Source organism: Chrysochloris asiatica, unplaced genomic scaffold (genome assembly GCF_000296735.1).
Source record: "Chrysochloris asiatica unplaced genomic scaffold, ChrAsi1.0 scaffold00292, whole genome shotgun sequence".
NCBI classification, from domain to species: domain Eukaryota; kingdom Metazoa; phylum Chordata; class Mammalia; order Afrosoricida; family Chrysochloridae; genus Chrysochloris; species Chrysochloris asiatica.
This window is the reverse complement of record NW_006408810.1, coordinates 2,437,287-2,449,406: the sequence shown is the minus strand read 5'-3', so window position 1 is coordinate 2,449,406 and position 12,120 is coordinate 2,437,287. Positions and strand designations below refer to the sequence as shown.

At 40.8% G+C, this 12,120-nt stretch overlaps 1 pseudogene; it reads left to right on the top strand.

The window, feature by feature from the left end:
* The first annotated feature begins 8,073 nt into the window (after positions 1-8,073).
* LOC102837042 lies at positions 8,074-9,133 on the top strand (annotated as a pseudogene).
* The last annotated feature ends 2,987 nt before the right edge of the window (positions 9,134-12,120 follow it).

Sequence of the window (12,120 nt, the reverse complement as noted above, 5' to 3'; positions counted from 1 at the left end):
GATGCCATATAGGGTTTCTGAGGCTGTACATCTTTGTGGGAGCAGAAAATCTCATCTTTCTCCCTCAGAGTGATTGTAAGCTGAAACTGTTGACCTTGTGTTTAGAAGTCCAGTGTTTATCCAACAGCACCAGCAATTTCCCAACATATCAAATTGGATGAAAGCAAATGCCCCAGTGCCCAAATGACACAATTGACTATGTAGAAAATCCCAAGTAATCTACAAAAACTCCTAGAACTAATACATGAGTTCAGCAAGGTTTCAGCATAAAAGATAAGCATACAAAAATCAATATTTCTATATACTTGTTGTTAGGTGCTATTGAGTCAATTCCGACTCATAGTGCCTTCATGCACAATAAAATAAATAAAACAAAACACTGCCTGGTCCTTTGCCAACCTCACAACTATTGCTAAGCTTGAGCTCAGCTGCTACAAATGTGACAGTTAATCTTGTTGGGAGTCTTCCTCTTTTTTCTGACCCTCCACTTAACCTAGCTTGATGCCTTTCTCCAGGGACTGGTCTCTCCAGACAATATGTCTGAAATATGAAAGAAAAACTCTGATCACCCTGGCTTTCAAGGAACATTCTGATTGTATTCTTTCAACAGAGATTTGCTTGTTCATTTGGAAGTCCATGAAACTTTTAATATTCTCCTCCACTATCATAACTCAAATGCATCAATTCTTCTTTGGTCTTCTTATTCACTGTCCAACTTCCACATGCCTATGAGGCTATTGAAAATACCATGGCTTAGTTTAGGTGCGCTTTAGTCATCAAACTGATATCTAGTATCTTGAACACTTTAAAGATGTCTTGTGCAACAGATTTGTCGTTTGATTTCTTGAATGCTATTCCCAGGAGTGTTAATGGTGGGTCTAAGAAAAATGAAGTCTTTGACAAGTTCAATCTTTTCTCAGTTTTTCATGATGTTATTCATAGGTCCAATTGTGAGGAGTTTTGTTTTCCTTACATTGAAGGTCAACCCATACTGAAGATTGTAGTCTTTGATCATCATCAGTAATTGTTTTAAGTCCTCTTTATTTTCAGCAGGCTAGGTTGTTAATGAATCTTCTTCCAAACCTGTTGCCATGTTCTTCTTCATGTAATCCAGTTTCTTGGATTATTGGCTCAGCATACAGTTTGAATAAGCATGGTGAAGGAATACAATATTTGCACATACTTTTTCTGTTTTTAAACCAGTACTTTCACCTTGTTCTGTTGGAATGACTGTATCAAGGTCAATGTACAAATTCCTCATGAGCACCATTAAGTGCTCAGAACACTGTTTCTCTTCATTGTTGCCCATAGCTTGTGATGATCCACAGAATCAAAAGTCTTTGCATGGTCAATAAAGCACATATAAACATCTTTCTAGTATTCTCTGATTTGGCCAAGAATTATTTAAAGTCAACACCCTTATTCCATGTCTTCATCTGAATACAGCTTGAACCTCTGGCAGTTTCTTATCAATGTACTGTTGCAGCCACTTTTGAATTATCTTTAGCAAAATTTTACTTGCATATGTTTTTAATGAAGGAGGTCTGGTAGTGTAGTGGTTACCAATCAGGCAGCTAACTTTAAAGTCTGAAGTTCAAAACTACCAGCTATTCTATGGGTTAAAGATGAGGCTTTCTGATCCCATAAAGATTTATAGCCTCAGAAACCCTATATAGGGTTGCTATGATCAAAACTGACTGTACGGCACACCAATACCACCACCATGTTATTGATGATATTGTCCATTCATTTACACATTCCATTAGGTCTCCTCACTTTGGAATGGGTCCAAATATGGATCTCTTCCAATCAATCAGTCAAGTAGATATCTTCCAAAATTCTTGGGATAGTTGAGTGAGTGCCTCCAGTGCTGCATCGGTTTGTGGAAGGATTTCAGTTTGCATTCCATGTACTATATACTAGCAATGGGCAAAAATGAAAAGAATATATCACTTATAATCTTTAAAAATAATAAGGAAATATTTAAGCTTACATCAAACAGAATACATAACTCGTATGCTAACAGCTACCATATGTTGCTGGAAGAAATCAAGGAGATCTAAATAATTATAGAGACATGCTTTGTGCATGGATAGGAAGACTCAATAGAGTAAAGAGCTCAGCTCTGTACAAATTGAGAGACAAGTTTACAACAATTACTATCAAAGTCCCAGCAAGAATTTTTCCTCTTTGCTGAAAGTGAGCAGGACTTAAAATACTAATGAAGATGAAAGAGCACAGCCTTAAGTAGGTGTTGCACCTTAAAATAAAGAAAACAAAAATCCTCACCACTGGACTAATAAATAACATCCATATAAATGGAGAAAAGACTGAAGTTGCCAAATACGTCATTTTGCTTGGATCAACCATCAGAAATGCCTGACCCAAGCCATGCCATTTTCAATAACCTCATATGCATGTGAAAGCTGAACAGTGATTAAAGAAGACCTTGGAAGAATTGATACATTTGAGTTATGATGTTGCAGGAGAAGAAAAAACAATTCTGTGTTGGAAAAAGTACAGCCAGAATGTTCCTTGGAAGTCAAGATGGCCAGATTTTATCTCTCAGACTTTGGACATATTATCAGGAGGGATCAGTCCCTGGAGAATGAGATCATGTTTGGAAAAATGGAGGATCAGCAAAAAGAGGAAGACCCTCAATGAAATGGATTCACACAGAGGCGGCAGCAATGACCTCAAATGTAGTAACGGTTGTGAGGTTGACGCAGGACTGGGTAGTGTTTTGTTCTGTTTTATATAGGGTCGCTATAAATTGGTACTGACTCGATGACACCTAAAAACAACAACAACCTTTTAAAGTTATCTTGGAAAGGCAAAGGAACTCAAATAGTTGAAACATTCTGGGAAAAAGAAAATGTTAGGAATTCGTTTACCCAATTTCAATCCTTATTATATTATATAATTACAGTAACCAATCTGATATGATATTGGTGGAGGTGTAGACACACAGATTAATAGAAGAGAATAAAGAACCAAGAAACAGATTCACAAAGATACTCAGCTGATTTGTATGAAATCAATTTAATGGAAGGAAGATAGGTCTTTTCAACACAAGGTGCTGGAGTAATTGAACATTTATAGGCACGCACACCTCAACCTTAATGTTCATACCTTATATATAAAAAAATGCAACATCATGCACTTAAATATCAAAATATAAAATGGCAAAATTAAGAAAAAAAAAATGAACATAGGACTCAATCTTGGATGGAGCACTGCGTGAGCAGACCTCTGTCCCATTTAAATTCTCTGAACTGTCTTTCCCATTCTCAGAACTCCAAACTTCCTATTTCTTCTCTACTTTTCCTTACTCTTTTTTCTCTACTTTACCCTTCTGAAACACAATCTGACTTTTTATTATTATATTTTGGTGTTGTTGTTTAGTGCCATCAAGTTGATTCTGACCCATAGCAACCCAATATAGGGTTTCCGTGGAGCAGCTAGTGAGCTTGAACTGCTAACCTTGCTGTTCAAGTGGCTTTGCAGTCTGGCACATTAACCCACAGTGCCACACCAGGTAATTACAATTTGTTTTCTGTTTCTTGTTTTTAGAGTGTACGCTCCCCCAGCGTAAAACATTTTGTTTTGTTTTCTGTTGTATACTATCTTCCAATCATGACTGGAACACAATGCTGTTGTTGTTATTATTAGGTGCCAGTGAATTGGTACCAACTCATAGGGACCCTCCGCACAACAGAATAAAATACTGCCCAGTCCTGGGCTAACCTCACAATTGTTGCCACACTTGAGCCCAATGATGCTGCCACTTTGCCAATCCATCTTGCTGGGGTCTTCCTCTTTTTCTATGACCTTCCACCTTACCAAACTTGATATCCTTCTCCAGCGACTGGTCCCTCCTGATAACATGTTCGAAGTATGAGGCACACAGTGTAGCCATCCTGGCCTCCAAAGAATACTCTTCTAATGCATATCTGTTTATTCCTTTGGCACCCCATGGCACTTTCAATATTCTTCTCAAACACCATAACTCAAACGCATCAATTCTTCTCTGGTCTTCTTTATTCACTATTCACCTTTCACATGCATGCGAGGTTATTGAAAATATCATGGCTTGGATCAGGCATACTTTAGTCCTCAAGCTGACATCTTTGCTCTTCAACACTTTAAAAAGGTTTTGTGCAGCAGATTTGCCTAATGCAATACATCACTTGATTTATTGACTGCTGCTTCCATGATTGTTGATGGTTGATCCAAGAAAAATGAAGTCTTTGATAACTTTAATCTTTTCTCCATTGATAAGAATGTTGTTTATTTGTCCAGTAGTGAGAATTTGTGCTTTCTTTACATTGAGATGTAATCCATACCGAAAGCTATGGTCTTTAAGTATTCCAGAATAATCATACTTCATAATGTTGTCCATTGCTTGTCATGATCTACCAAAATTGAAGGCCTTTGCGTAGTCAATAAAGCACATCTTTCTGGTAAACATCTTTCTGGTACTCTCTGCTGTCAGCCAAGATCCATCTTATGTTAGCAATATCACCCATTCCATGTCCTCTTATGAATTTGCCATGAAGCTCTGGAAGTTCTCTATCAATGTATGCTTGCAGCCATTTCTGTATTACCTTTAGTAAAACTTTACTCACATGGAATATCAAAGCTATTGTCCATGATTTCTGCATTCCGTTGGGTCACCTCTCTTTGGAATGGGCACAAATAATCTCTTCCGATCAGTCGGCCAGATAGTTGTCTTCCAAATTTCTTGGCAGAGATGAGAGAGTGCTTCCAGTGCCTTTCACTTCCTTGAAATATTTCAATTTTTATTCCATCAATTCCTGGAGCCTTGTTCTTTGACAATTCCTTCATTGCACATTGGAATTCTTCCTTCAGTATCATTGGCTCTTGGTCATATGCTACCTATTGAAACAGTTGAACATCAACCATTTCATCTTGCTACAGTGACTCTGTGCATTCCTTCCATCTTCTTTAGATGCTTTCTGCATCATTCAATAATTTGCCCAATAATAGAATCCTTCAATAATGAAAGTCAAGGCTTGAATTTTTTCTTCAGTTCCCCCAGCTTGAAAAATGCTGAGCGTGTTCTTCCTTTTCCTTTTCAGATGAAAGACCTATGAAAACTAGACAAGGGTTTTGATTCCCATGTCACATCCTGTTCCTTGTCCCTTAATTCCTTGTACATATCAGCCAATGCAATCCTTTTGGTAAAGACTGCTTAGTCCAAGGGTGACTATCTGTAGCCTAAAGTGTGAATCTGAATGAGCAGAGATTTTCTTTGAAAAGATAATTTTATTCTAACACCTTTAGGCAGGCACTTTGCCAGAAAACTTACCTCCTATGGCTTTCTTCTAAGCTAGGATTCACACACAAATGTTACTATGAACAGGTTTATCAGTTGGCCTGGGGCCCTACTTTCATTTGGGTGGGTTTTCAGTGGGAATTCAAAGTACAATGGGTAAGCAAGATTGTGTCTTGAATTGGGGTAAAGGTACATCCATTCCTTCCCTCATTTCTGGTTGACAAGCCCCTCAAAGACACATGTGCTTACTATTTGGCCATGAGCAGAGTCTACCACCAGATGAATCCCAGATAAAGCAAGAAAAAGGTCCATCTCCACTTTCCACTTTCCTCTACATAAATAATGTCCTAAAGAGACAGTCTGTAGTACATGTAGGAATCAAATTTAAAAAGAAGAGGGCCTACCTCATGGGGTTATTGTGAATATGTTAGGGTGTAACTAGGCCTTCAATTCTAACTTCCTTAAAGATTGAAAACCAAAAATCCCTTCAGTTTCATTTTAGGAAAGAGAAAGGTGAAGTCCTGAGATGTTTCAGAGTAGGATAGAGGGAAGGGCATGTACATCTCAGAGTGTTAGCTCCATCTCTTACAAACCATGTGATGTAGAATCATCTACTATGAGCCTCAGTTTCCTCAGCTCCACACGGGTATGACAACATCTGGCATCACATAGTAGGTGATGACAAAGGTCCAATGGGATCTTTGTAATGAAATTACTTTGTCAACTCCAAGTAATAGAGCATATAAGTAAGGGATATATATTTTTAAAAAGATGGCTTCAAGTGTTCCCTAACTCATGGCAACCATACACAATGCAGGATAGGACAGTTGTGATCACTGGATACTTTATTGGCTGATTTTCAGATATAGATCATGGATCTTTTTTCCCTACTCCATTTTAGTCTGGAAACTCCACTGAAACCTATTTAACATCATAGTGGTGGTGTGTTATGGAGTCGGTTCAGATTCATAGCAGCTCTGTATAAGGTTCTGAGGATATAGATGTTTATAGAAACAGAAAGCCTCACCTTTTTCTTGCAGAGCTACTGATAGATTAGAACCCCTGACTCTATAGTTAGCAGCCCAGCTCCTAATCCACTACGCTATCAGGGCTCCTTCATTCAGCATCATAGAGGAACATAAACAGCTCCCACTGGTAGATGGGTGGTAGCATTGGTTGGTAATGAAACCTGGGCTCCCCCATGGAAGGTGGGAATTCTGCCACTGAACAACAAATACCTCAGATCCTTAGTAATGATAGGCCAGTATGCAATATGTATCTATGGCCCATTCCATTAAGCCTAATGTTCTTTCTGCAGATACAGCTTTGTTCTAGACACACCTCTCTGTAGAGGCCAAGGCAGAGATCGGAGGCTCTTACAGCAGAAATGAGGGACACTTGGCATTGACTGAATGTTGGACGATGAAACAAATTAGAATTTGACCCAGGAAATACAACCGAACTCTGCAGGGAGCTCGTAAGAAGCAAGTGTCTTTATTTTTTTAACTGGGAAAATACTCAGTAAAGCAATTGCTTTTTCTGCCAGCTTAAAACTGCAAGGCCCCAGGAGGGTACACAAATGAACTTTATGAGTGAGGTGAATATTAAAGGTCAGCCTGAGACTAGTGGAAATTCTGTGGTGAAATGCAAAGCCATTGATGATTGTCTCATGAGTAACCAGCATAGTGGAGTAGATCTGGGTTTGCACTGAAACTCAGGTCATGAACTGAGCTAATGGTGACGTGTGTGTGTGTGTGTGTGTAGTGGGGGGGGGGGTATTTTTAATTGACTTCCTGATTCACAGTTTCTTCCTCTGTTAAATGGTGTTCTAGATTGAATTGTGGCCCGCGAATGAGATATATTGACGTCTTGCTTTCTGGTGCCCATGACCATGACCGTGTTTAGAAAATGAAAAGATCTTTGTTGATGTTAAGCTCACACGAGGCCATACTGTTACAAAGTACATCCTAATCCCATCTGAGAATCAACACGGAGAGACAGAGGAGGATGCTGCAGCTGCAAGCTGGGGTAGGCCTCGAGTTAGCAGAGGCAAGAGGCATTGTGAACATGATCTTTCAAAGCTTCAGAAGGAATCAGCATGCCCAACACCTTGATCTTAGACTCTCAGGCTCCAGAACGATGAGATACAGTTCTGTCTTTTAAAGTTCACTTCTCTTTTTGTGATATACTTTGTTAGGTCAGCCCTAGGAACCTGACACAAATGGGAATAAAGCTTTATACACAGTTGGTGGGAGTGTTCAGCCACTACAGGCAGGGATCTGGCAGTATTACTGAGATTATAAATGCATATAACCCATGGTTTAGCAACGCAATTCTTAAGTATAGCTCTAGGGTGAGTTAAAGAAGCTCTGTAGCATAGTGGTTTATAGTGGTTACGAATCAGGTTGCGAACTGCAAGGTCAGCAGTTGGAAATTACCAGCTGTTTCGTGGGAGAAAGATGAGGCTCACTAGTGAAATGGATGAGTAAAATAGTGAGGATGTAAATAATGGAAGACTAGGTATTGGCTGGAAGCAATGAAGTAAGGCAGTGGTTCTCAAAGTGTGGTCCCTGACCTGCAAGATGAGGATCAATTGGTGTATTCATTTCCTAGAACTGTCATACAAAATGACACAAATTGTGTTGCTCAAAAGAAGATACATTTCTCAGAGGTCAAGGCTGGTGGGTGGGTTTGGGGAGGGTGAGAGGTGTTGAACAGTTCCTCGGAGATTCCTCCTTTCACCAGGTCCCCGGCTTGGGGTGCCTTCCTTCCCCATGGTGGGATACCTGGCTGCCGACTTTGCCTTCTTGTCCCCACCAGGTGGTGGAGGTGAAGGGCCTGGAGGGTCGGGGCCAGAACTAGGCTGGACTGACCCTCGGACCTCGCTGAGCTTCCAAGGCACTCCCGGTGGGACAGGAATTGGGCCAGGGGTCGGACCGGGTGGTGAGATGTGGGACATTTCCCTAGTGCCCCGCGCAGTACGAGTTCTGTGGAGGCATAGCGTACTGTGGACCTCAAGGCGGCCCAGAGACCCCTCAACCTGAGGCGGGGGCTGGGGTTGGGAGCAACTATGGGGGTGCTTCCCGCTCCACTTTGCTCCACCTGGTGTTGTGAAGCTGAACACGGAGAAGATGGAAGAGATCCATGAGGAGTCCAAGGACATCAAAACAAGACAGAAAGACCTCGAACAATTTACTAAGCTGTTAACAACAAAAAAGGATCACCCTGGGGTATACCCAGGCCTACATGGGGCTCACCCTGGGGGCTGTCTTTGGAAAGGTGTTCAGCCAAACAACTATCTGCCGATTTGAGGCTCTTCAGCTCAGCTTCAAATATATGTGTAAACTGAGAGGCCCGTGTTACAGAAGTGGGTGGAGGAGGCAGACACCAACGAAAACCTCCAGGAGATATGGAAAACTGAGACCCTCCTGCAGCAGACAGGAAAGAGAAAGCGGACAAGCATTGAGAACCCAGTGAGAGGCAGTCTGGAGAGCCTGTTTCTGCAGGGCCTCAAACCTTCACTGCAGCAAATCAGCCACATCGCCCAGCAGCTTGGGGGAGAAAGACGTGGTCCGAGTGTGGTTCTGTAACCAGCGTCAGAAAGGCAAACGATCCAGTGGTGACTACGCCCACAGAGAGAATTCTGAGGGTGCGGGAGTCTCCTTTCCCAGGGGCATAGTGTCGTTTCCTCTGGCACCAGGGCCCCATGTTGGTACCCCAGGCTATGGAGACCCTCACTTTACTACACTGTACTCCTCAGTCCCTTTCTCTGAGGGACAAGCCTTCCCTACTGTCCAGGTCACCTCTCTGGGATCTCCCATGCATTCAAACTGAGGTACCTGTTCTTCCCAGGCACAGGTGGCCAATGAAAGGGGAGAGAGAGGCTGGGGAACAGGACCCTGGGCTTTGTACCAGAGCTTTTGGGGTTGTTCTTACTCTACTAAAGGAAGGAAGGACTTGGGCACAGAAAGGGTGGGGTCAGGAGATTTGGAGGGTAGCTGGTTGGAGGGAAGGTGAAATTCATGGATGCTCTTCATTTTAATCCCCGCATTATCATTTTGTTCTTAAATAAAGAAACCTGGGAGACAGTGGATGTCACTTAAAAAAAAAAAAAAAAAATGAAGATATATTTCCATTTCGTGTCTCACAGTTCTGGAAATTGGATGTCTGAAGTTAGGATGTCAGCAGGACCATGCCTTCGCCAACATCTTTTAGAAAAGATTCTTGTCTCGCCCAGCATTTCTTGACATGCACATGTATTGTCACATGGCTGTTTATTCTCTAAGTCTCTGTATCTCTTCTCTTTTATAAGAACACCCATATTGGTCTTGGACCTAGTCTAGTCCAATATGAGTCCCTAGCTCAACTAAGAACATCTTCAAAAACCCTAGTCCCAAACAATGTCATCTTTACGACTCTAACATATCTTTCTTTGGTATGGGGACAAAATTCCATCCATAACACCTGGTAATTGTTACTAATGCAAATACCTAACTGCACCCCAGTTCTAATGAATCAGAAAATCAGCAACTTATGTTTTAACAAGCCCTCGAGGGAATCCTGATGTATGCTCAAGGTTGAGAACCAGTGAAATAAAGATATGCGTGGGTAGATATTAAAATGTACCAGTTGCTGTTAAGTCAACTGAAACTCATAAAGGACTCACGTGTCTCAGAGTAGAACTTACTCCATAGAGTTCTCAAAAGCTGATTTTTGGGGAAGTAGATTGCTAGACATTTCTTCTGTGGTTGCCCTGGGTGGGCTCCAATCATCCATCTTTTCATTAGCAGTGTACACATTAAGCATTTACACCTCTCAGGGACTCCTATTAAAACATAGTCTCAAGTAAACATTAAGAAATAGAAAAAGATTGGAATTTATTTCAATTAAAAGGATGCACATGCAAAATAAATAAATAAATAAAGACATCTGATAGTTATAGACCCATTCTAAAGAGTTCCTTCATGTGGAGAAGGAACATAATAGCCAGGATAAAGGGAATGAAAGGCATTTGTTATTTGAATAAACTAATGCTCATATCCATTACTTGTCTGTTGGTTTGACACACTCTGGTAGCTTCTATATTTCTGTGTTGATAGAAGCTATACCACTAGTATCAGAAATACCAACAGGGTCACCTGTGGTGGACAGGTTTCGGTGGAAATTTCACACTAACGCAGACTAGGGAGGAGAGGCAGACTGAATGTTTAGCCACTGAAAACCTTATGAAAATAGTAGTGAAGCCTTGTCAACTATAGTGCGGGAAGATGAAAACACTTCTGAATAGCAGTGAAACATTGTTAGCTATAGTATCAGCAGATGAGCCCCCCAGGTTGGAAGGCACTCAAAATGGACTCCTCAGAGTAGAGTTCACCACAATGATGTGCATGGAATAAAGCTTTCAGAACCTCATTTATTGATGGAGCTTAACTGTGATCTGAGAAGTGGGTTTAATTTGATTTTCTGCGTATAAGAATCTCTATAAACTCATTGGCCAAGTGTAGATGAAGACACTAAACAATAAGCATAGTACTGATCAAGGATTTCCGATGTGCCATACTCAGGTACCAGAGTGCTACATGCATTAAGATGTTGGATCCTCCCAATCACCTTCTGGCACACCTGCTTGTTACATTCTTGTTTTAGAGGAATGTTGAGGAGCCTACCTGATATACCATGGCTAGTAAGGGGTGGAGCTGCTCTCCCAAATCTAGCTTAGTGAATCTCAACTAATTTTGCCCCCAGGTAACGTTGGCATTGTTGGGAAATATGTTTGACTGTCACAATGGAGAAATGCTACCCCCATGCATTGAGAAAAGGTCAGGGATGCTGCTAAACATCTTACAGTGCACAGGACACCTCCTACAAAATATGATCAGACTCTAAATGTACATACAAGGGGGCTTCTAAAAGTTCATGGAAAAATTCCATTCTCTTTTGATTCCACAAACTTTTCAAAACCCCTTTACAGTGCCGATGCTGAGAAATCCTGATGTTGTCTCCTTTAGAAAGTTATCTTGTCTCCTCCAAGCCAGCAAACTATGTTCCAAAGAACACATGCATACTGTAAGTTCTACTGGGAGAAGAAGAAACATCAATGAAATATTATTTCATCCCAGAATATGAGTGTATACGTATGGTGTGCATGTATAACTAAAGACAGTTACACCATTGGCTTTGCTGCTGTCGCTGCCTTGTGCCACAGAGTTGGTTATGATTCATATGACCCTGTATAGCATTTCTGAGGCAGAAAGCTGCCTCTTTCTCCCATAGAGTAGCTGGTAAATGCAAACTGCTGACCTTGTGGTTAGCAGTCCAACATATAACCCACTATGCTACCAGGGATATGTGGCCTTAGTATTGAGAAATAGATGCTCAGGCTACACCTTGGTCAACATGCACCTATAGCTACTACCTACCTCTTTTTGTAAGTAAAATACCCACAGGAATGAAGTGTACATGCATGTAATTCACAAAGGAATCTAACATGGGGTGGGGGGTTGTATGGTTCAAAAATGTATAAATGTGCTACTTATGTAAAAATATGGCAATTATAGTACCTTGGCTTGCCATTTACTCATTGGTCAGCAGTCTGAAATGTATCTTGTATTATCATTTCACCATATATTTTTGATATTATTATAACTAAAACACACTCCACTCAAGTTTAATCACTTTATTGGTCAAATTGTGTCAATTAATTATTCTGTGGAACACTGTTTCTCACCGTAAGAGTCAACCCACATGCATATGCTATATTAGGATTTCCATTTGTTTCCTGACAGTACATAATGATTGCTGGTATTCATACTCATTTCCCT